General features: G+C 40.2%; 1 pseudogene; it reads left to right on the plus strand.

Moving 5' to 3' along the window:
- Positions 1–815: 815 nt before the first annotated feature.
- LOC114627256 overlaps positions 816–8,189 on the plus strand; it is a 7,876-nt pseudogene continuing 502 nt past the window's right edge.

The following is an 8,189-nucleotide window of genomic DNA, read 5'->3' on the forward strand; positions in this document are numbered from 1 at the left end:
TCCTCTCCAAGGCATCCTGGGTCACTTGAGGGTCCAACTTCTGTTGAGAGGATCCCTGCAACTTTCAGATAGGAAAGCAATCCACAGTAAGAGATGAGAATGGAAACCCAGTGCAGAATGACTTTGTCAACCTAGATCAGACTATAGGAATCTAATACCAAGGGAAACTTTGCCAGCATATTTAGAGCACAGTACAATTTGGGACAGATTTAAAGGCAACAATGTGTCTAATCATTCTACTTCTAGGTGTACAATAATGTGGAAGGTGTGACTATATAGAAACTGTTTTACTAAGAACATGTGACCAAGGGAATGGTTTCTATAGCTGAAAGACCGAGAATTCAATGTGGCCTCTGACCAGTAGCATAGAAGTCAGCTAACTATAAAATACTGTCACATCTTTCCTGAGTTCAATTCCCCACAACCACATGGTGGCTGGGATGGGATCCGGTGTCCTCTTCTGGTGTGTCTGAAGACAGCGACTTTGTACTCATATAAAATAAATAAACAAATCTTTAAGAGTTAAAAAAAAATTAAATTTGGGTACTGTGGGGTGTTTTTCTTTTTTTTTCTTTTGTTTTTGTTTTCTCTGTGTAGCCCTGGCTGTCCTGGAACTCACTCTGTAGACCAGGCTGGCCTCGAACTCAGAAATCCGCCTGCCTCTGCCTCCCAAGTGCTGGGATTAAAGGCGTGCACCACCACCGCCCGGCGGGAAAAATATTCTTAATCTCGATCTTTTGTGGTGATAAGATTCACTTTTAATTCAGGCCACAGTTTATATATGTGGCAGCCTACGTATAGAAAGGAGATTGAAGATGGTACATCTACCTCTGGCTACCAAGTTCAGTTTTTATTTCACTGGCATTAGAGCCTATCTCTTTGAAATTCAGGTATGTACTGAAGACCAGTTGAGACATTTATTCACATGAACTGAACAACTATTGGATTCTTCAACTTTCCATGACAGACAGCTATTGTTGGACTAGTGGAAGACAGCATGTGAGTCATTCTAATAAATCCATTTTCTACATAACAGAGATTCTTTCTATCAGTTGTGTTCATCTGGAGAACCTTCACTAACATAGCCATGGGTTTGTTGTTGTTGTTTTCTTTGCTTTATAGACCCATTGAGGAAGATGTGCAGGTTTACAAGAGAGCGCCACAGTATTTGTCATGTTTTCCTGCTTTGCTCTGAGAATTGTCTCATTATTATCATGTGAGAATATACATGCAGGTTATCTGAACCCAGCCTGAAACCACAAAACAAAATCTTGTTTCCAAAAATCTCTCTTTAGTTGTTAATATTCTGGGCACCCATCTACTTGTGGGACAGATTGATAACTCCACTGTTAGTTGATTAATGGCTATCTATGCAAGCTATCCAGCTTGACTTCTGAAGAAGAAGCGTCTACTGAGTTCTGTGAGCTCAGGAACAGTCCAAATTCACAAAGTGCTGACTGCCCACAGTGCAGAGACACAGGGATCTGGAGTTGTGTGTCCTCCGAGGTGCTTGGTGGGAGGAAACACAGGTAAGCCATTGGAAGACAGGCACTAGTGCTATTGAAATGCAAACCTGCAGATTTGGAAAAGGACTGGTCCCAATCAGGAACCACTAGGTAGTTTCTCTTCAGTACACTAGAATCCTAGGGCGGTGTTCATGTCACTCAAGACTCACTAGCCAATCAGATCCTTCCAATGGTCCTGCCACTCAGAAGAGGAGGAGGCTCTTCCGGGTAACAAGACTGCAAGTTCCTGTCTGAATCTGAACAGGCCAGAACGTGTCTGTGTGATATGTTCTGAATGCCTCTGCTGGGAGCTGTGAGGGATCTTAGAAAAGCTCAAAACTCCAGACATGGTAAGTTCAGGGTCCTCTCCCACAAAGGGGAGGAGCAAGCAGCTTTGCAAAGGGTGCACATGTGGTGGGTCTTCCCAGCAGCTGAATGGTAAGCAGCAGCCAGACAGATGTGGCCACATGTGAGGACCTTTGTGGTTCTAGTCTCTCCTTCGACCTGGCAGTGGCCTCTGAATAAGTTTATTATGGGGGCTGCGTCTTCACAAAGCACTTGGGGCAGGGGCTTGTGCGCAGATAAATACTCTGCAGGATACAAAACCTGAGAACCCTATTATCTTCAGTAAGTGCTGCTGGTAGCATTTAGCATGTAAGTGTAAGATCCATTTGGAGTTATTTTTGTGGAGGCTGTAAACTCCGGACCAGATGTTGTGTAGCAGTCCAATATTAAGCTGTGATGTAGAAGAATAGAATTGATGATGTAAAGGATTTACTTAGGAGATGGTGATGTAGAGGGAAAAGTTATGGATACTGGGTATATAGAATCCTTTTTAGATATAAAATATTCTTTAGGCTTTCTTTAGGAATGTGGAAAGACCAGTCACCATTACTGGAACTGGCCGACCCCCAAAGAGAAAGGAAAGAATGCAATTTAGTCAGGTGGAACCAAGCTGAGAACCATAGTGACAGGGCAAGGCCGAAGTGACAGGGCAGGACTACATTCTTGAGAAAGATAAGCGTACAGAGAGTTTTCATCTGATCCTGACTCATGTAGGTTGGGTTCCTTTGGAATGTTCCACTATTTTTATGTTATACCACCCTAGCAACCCCCTCACCCCCTCTTCATTTCCTTGGTTTGTGGTTTTTCCCTTTAAAAACACCCCTCAAACTGGCAGTCGGGGTCAATTCAGCTCCTGAGTGGGCATACGAATTGACCGGCAGCTAGCTGTCACGCCCTAATAAACAGCCTCGAAATTGCTCCGGTACATGGTGTCTCGAGCAGATTACTGGGTGGTCGCCACTTTCTGAGACTTGAGAGAGGGTCTCCCCTCTGCGGAGGTCTTCAGTGACACCAAGTAGAATGTAGAGGAAAGAGGTTTGCCTCTAAAACACCCCACAGGTACATAATATGCTAACCGGGCCTGTTAGAGAATGTAGTCTGCATGTGTTTGTTTACCAGGATTGTCCAGACATTTGTCTCCAACTTATAACAATTAGTTAACTCTGGTTTACAATCAGCGACTAGGCCCATCGTGATAGCAAAGAACAGGTACCTAATACTGTGCTCAAGGTGGCACTATAGGGTCACAACCAACATTAAGACATGGTGCTGACTGGAATCTAACTGGTCAGTGAGAAGAAAAAGAGACTAGTCAATGAGTGGCCTCCAACCTCTCTGGATTGGGGTAAAGGGATTACAAATAAAGAGGGACCTGTGTAAGAACTGAGTTCTCTCACCAACTTTGAATGGTACAACACAGGGATTTTGATGCTTGAGAAAACCTGGGAATATTTTAGCATCATTTGGAAAAGATAGGATTTGAGGTGGCCAATGGCATAGAAAGCTGTACATATATCTTAGTCAGCTGTTCTTGTAGGACTTAGGAAGTTTGAAATATTGAGACTGATACAGACAGAGGAAGACGATGTCATAGAATTGAGTGGGAAACAGAAGCTATGAAAGAGATCATGTGTGCTGTTTTGGTCACAAATGTTTCTTATTCTGCTAGTGCCCCGAGGAACTGAGTAGGGCAGAATTGAAAGATAATGGCCTGATTCTTAGTTGGAATATTGAACCTTTTGGATGGTTTTTACTTTGACTTCATTCAGAACTACAGTAGAAAAAAAAAAGCAACAATTGGGGTAGAAAGAAATGCAAATGTGTGTTTGTAGAGAAAAAAACTTCTCATACATCTCATTTTCAGGACTTCCATGGCCTATATGCATCTCTCCATGGCAGATTCTCATAGCTTAGGTATCTCAACATCCTGTGGTCTCAAAATGCAGCTAGGCATCATCCTCACAGCTTCATGCAATGAACGCTCACAGTATCCTCACTGGGGCTGTGACTCTGCCAAACATGGAAAGCTAGAATAGTGTTGAACTGAAACCACTAGGTAGTTTCAGATGGCAGTCAGTGCTTAAACAGAGGCAAGAATTTTCAAGATTATCACCACTAACATGAAGGCCATTGCTCTGGATTGGAAGCCTAAGAAGGTGCCCTAAGAGTATGTATCCTTTCTCCTAAGCCTTCAATTAATAGAAGGGCGATGGTGGTGCACGCCTTTAATCCCAGCACTTGGGAGGCAGAGGCAGGCGGATTTCTGAGTTCGAGGTCAGCCTGGTCTACAGAGTGAGTTCCAGGACAGCCAGGGCTACACAGAGAAACCCTGTCTCGAAAAAAACAAAACAAAAAAAAGGAGTAGGCAAAGTGATACCTAGTCCAGGAAGGAACTCCATATAAAACCTGCTACAACTATGGTACATGTGTGGCAGGGTCCATCCCAATTTAGAAGCCAAATTTCACAGGCTCAACCATACTGTGCTGGCTTTGGAAACAAGGAAGTTGTGAAATTATGATCATGGATTCTTCCTTCCTGGTTTCAGTTCAACACTATTCTAGCTTTCCATGTTTGGCAGAGTCACAGCCCCAGTGAGGATACTGTGAGCGTTCATTGCATGAAGCTGTGAGGATGATGCCTAGCTGCATCTTGAGACCACAGGATGTTGAGATACCTAAGCTATGAGAATCTGCCATGGAGAGATGCATATAGGCCATGGAAGTCCTGAAAATGAGATGTATGAGAAGTTGCAGGGATAGAGCCATGTAAGCACTTTGAACCTGAAGCTGCTTGTGGCTGAGTCAGAACTACAGGATTTAGTGTTTCTCCTGTTGAGTTTCTTCTTGCCTTGGTCCAATGTACACATTTCTCCACATTGGAAAGGAAAGGGTTGTTTGTGCTGTTGTATATTTGAAAGATATAATTTGTTTTCTCATTTTACAAAATGTGGCAGTCACAATACTGCTTTGAGTGTCAAAGGAGTCTTTGGAATTTGAACAGTGCAGGGCCTGTTGTAAACATTGAATTTATACAAATATATTTTCATGACAGGATGACCATGAATCTATAGAAACCAGAGTCACAATGTACTCATTACACACAACCCACTTCCTGTTCTTTATGTCTACTGTGTTGTGGTTGAAACTCATTAGTCATCTTCTTTCTTCTGCTGTCATATTCTCATCATTACAGACTCTATCCCTGAGTCATATAGGATACAACAGAAGGGATTGTTATTCAGTGCTCAGGTATTTCACTGAGATTTGTGTATGTTTTTGTTTTGTTGCTTTTGTTTTTGATGTTGAAGACAATGTATTCTGTTGTGGCTGTGGCTGTCCTGAAAGTATGTTTGCATACCAGGCAGCACTTGAACATACTGATCCATCTGCCTTCCTAATTCATGATGAAGACATATATAGCTAATATTTTCATCTGTTCATTTGTAAACATTTAAGCATGCATACCTTTTATTAAAATCTTATTAATTTTACTGTTGGAACTGGGTCACTTGAGGATTTTGGAAGATAAAGACCTGAAGTAAATATATAATTCTTTGTAGGCACTACAGTGAAGACCTCTGAGTTCTTTCTATCTTTTTTTGTTTCTTTGATTGATTGATTTTTACAGGGGAGTTAGCATCTTAATTTGTACCTGTTGATGTCCTGGAACTCATAGCATAGACCAGGCTTACCATACCATTCAATGAGATACACCTGGGTCCACATGCTGACTGCTGGGATTAAGGGCAGGAGTAATACACCCAGCATGCTCATCATGTTCTTAGTTAGTAATTATTAACACAATTTATGTAATGTGTGCTCAGTACTGTTGAACATTTACTTGTGTGTCTTTATATCTATTAATTACCATTTCTCTTACAAGCTTTTATCCTATTCAAGGGGTGCAGAAATGACAGAGGTGAAGCTGATTCATTATTCAGTTTCCTTCTAAAATGCCTTGATTACATTAGACCGTTTGTGTCAGGAATTAAGTACAGGAATTACCAGAATTGTATGGCTGTATTCTCACTGAAGAATACATTTACAGTGTTCTCAGTAATATGTTTCCTTATGTACACATGTACTGTGTATTTTAGGATAGAGTGACCTATGATGATGTGCATGTGAACTTCACTCAGGAAGAGTGGGCTTTGCTGGATCCTTCTCAGAAGAGCCTCTACAAAGAAGTGATGTTGGAAACCTATAGGAATCTTGCTGCTATAGGTAATACAGTGAAATTCTTTTCACCTTTTAAAATGTGTGGACAACAATTTCTTTGTTATTGTTTTTTCTTTTTTGTAATTTCAGTTGAGAATGGGGAAGAATGAGGTGAATAAAGCAGGCATGGTTGTAAAGTAACTGAAGTTAGTAACTTAAATTTTGCCTACTTTCTGGTAGTGTAACATATTGTCTCTGGTACTATATTTTAGGTTACATGTGGGAAGACCATAATATTGAAGAATATTTTCTACATTCTAGAGGACATGAAAGGTAATTTTCACGTGTAAGCTGATAAGAATATGCCTTGGAAGAAATTATAGTATGTCCTGCAAGTTTTAAAGACAAGCAATAGGGGAAAAAAACCCACTCCTTTAAGTTATGGATGATTATTATGATAAACCATGCAAGTCAATGGCAGGTATCTATTTTGTTTTTTCAAGCCATTCCTCTAAGTACAAAAACAAAGAAACAATGCATTAGCAGACCTTACCATTTAACTCATAGCCTAATAGAGCCATGCTGGAGAACTACCAATGTGTTTCATCTCCTATCACTTAGATATTGAAAGGTATACATATTGAATGTATTGAAGTTGAGAAGTATATGTCCAAAGCCTTCTAGTAAGCAAATAGTCCATACTAAAGTTGGTGTTGGTGTCAGTCATATCCTTGTAATACCATTGCTAAGTTTAGTAAGATAGGCAGTTTATGAGATTCAAGAATGCTGTTGTGGAGGAACCTTAATCCCTATAACACAACTGTAGGAGGGGAAAAAAGTTGGACTGTGTGAATGCAGTTGGAAACCTTTTACTTGCTATTCTTCTTTTAGTAGTGATGTCATGTGTTATAATGGATATAAGCCATGTGAAAATAGGAATATATTGAAAGAAGCAACAAACCTCTCTGTCTTCCAGCACAATTAGAAGATATATAGTACTTCCCACTTTGAGTAGACTTTCTAAATGTACTACAAGTTTAAAAATAATTGACTTTCCCACTTTATTTGGGACATCTACAAACTTATACCACAGAGTATCTCTGAGTATTAGGGACATGGAAATTTTTCTATTTGCCTTGGTTCACTTTGAAAATATAGTATTACTCTCTTTTTCTTTTATTTTTTTTCTTTTTTTGGTTTTTTTAAATACAGGGTTTCTTTGTGTAGCCCTGCCTGTCCTGGAATTCATTCTCTAGACCAGGCTGGCCACAAACTCAGTCATCTGCCTGCCTCCTACTCCCAAGTGCTGGGATTACAGGTGTGCACCACCACTGCCCAGTGTAGTATTACTCTCACAATAGCAAAGTTTATGTGTTCAATCAGGGTGGCAATGCTCTGAGTCCTTCTTGTTCTATTCAGACATGTGAACAACCTCATGTAGTGAAGAGGATGCTGAAAATGTGAGCCATGTACTCAATGCTCTTCTTAGTCCAAGTAGCTTCAAAGATACAAAACACCCCATAATGAAGGGGAACTCCGTGAATGTAAACTAAGTGATAATTCATTAACATCATGTCGTCCTTTACAATTAGACCAAATTGTAAAACTTATTCATACAAATGGAAAGTTTCATCAGTGTAATGATGTCAGAAAGCTTTAACATGTGCCAATTGTCTTTGCAGGCATGAAAGAAGTCATACTGAAGAGCAGCCCTCTCAGTTTATTCAATGTGGGAAAGCCTCTGTACTTCAGAGTTATCTTCATATACATAAAAGATCACATACTGGAGAGAAACCATTTGAATGTAACCAATGTGGTAAAGTCTTTTCAAAAAATAGTCATCTCCTAAGACATAACAAAGTACATACTGATGACAAACCCTATAAGTGTAACCAATGTGGCAAAGACTTTGCATATCACAGTTCTCTAAAAAATCATGAAAGAATTCATACAGGAGAGAAACCTTATGAATGTAACCAATGTGGTAAAGGCTTTGTATATCAAAGAGGTCTCCAAATACATACAAGAACACATACAGGAGAGAAACCCTATGAATGTAATCAATGTGGTAAACTCTTTCCATATGAAAGTAGTATCAGGTATCATAAAAGAACACATACTGGAGAGAAACCCTATGAATGTAACCAATGTGGCAAAGCCTTTGCAAGTTCCAATAATCTC

Source organism: Grammomys surdaster, unplaced genomic scaffold (genome assembly GCF_004785775.1).
Source record: "Grammomys surdaster isolate TR1022 unplaced genomic scaffold, NIH_TR_1.0 251, whole genome shotgun sequence".
Classification (NCBI taxonomy): domain Eukaryota; kingdom Metazoa; phylum Chordata; class Mammalia; order Rodentia; family Muridae; genus Grammomys; species Grammomys surdaster.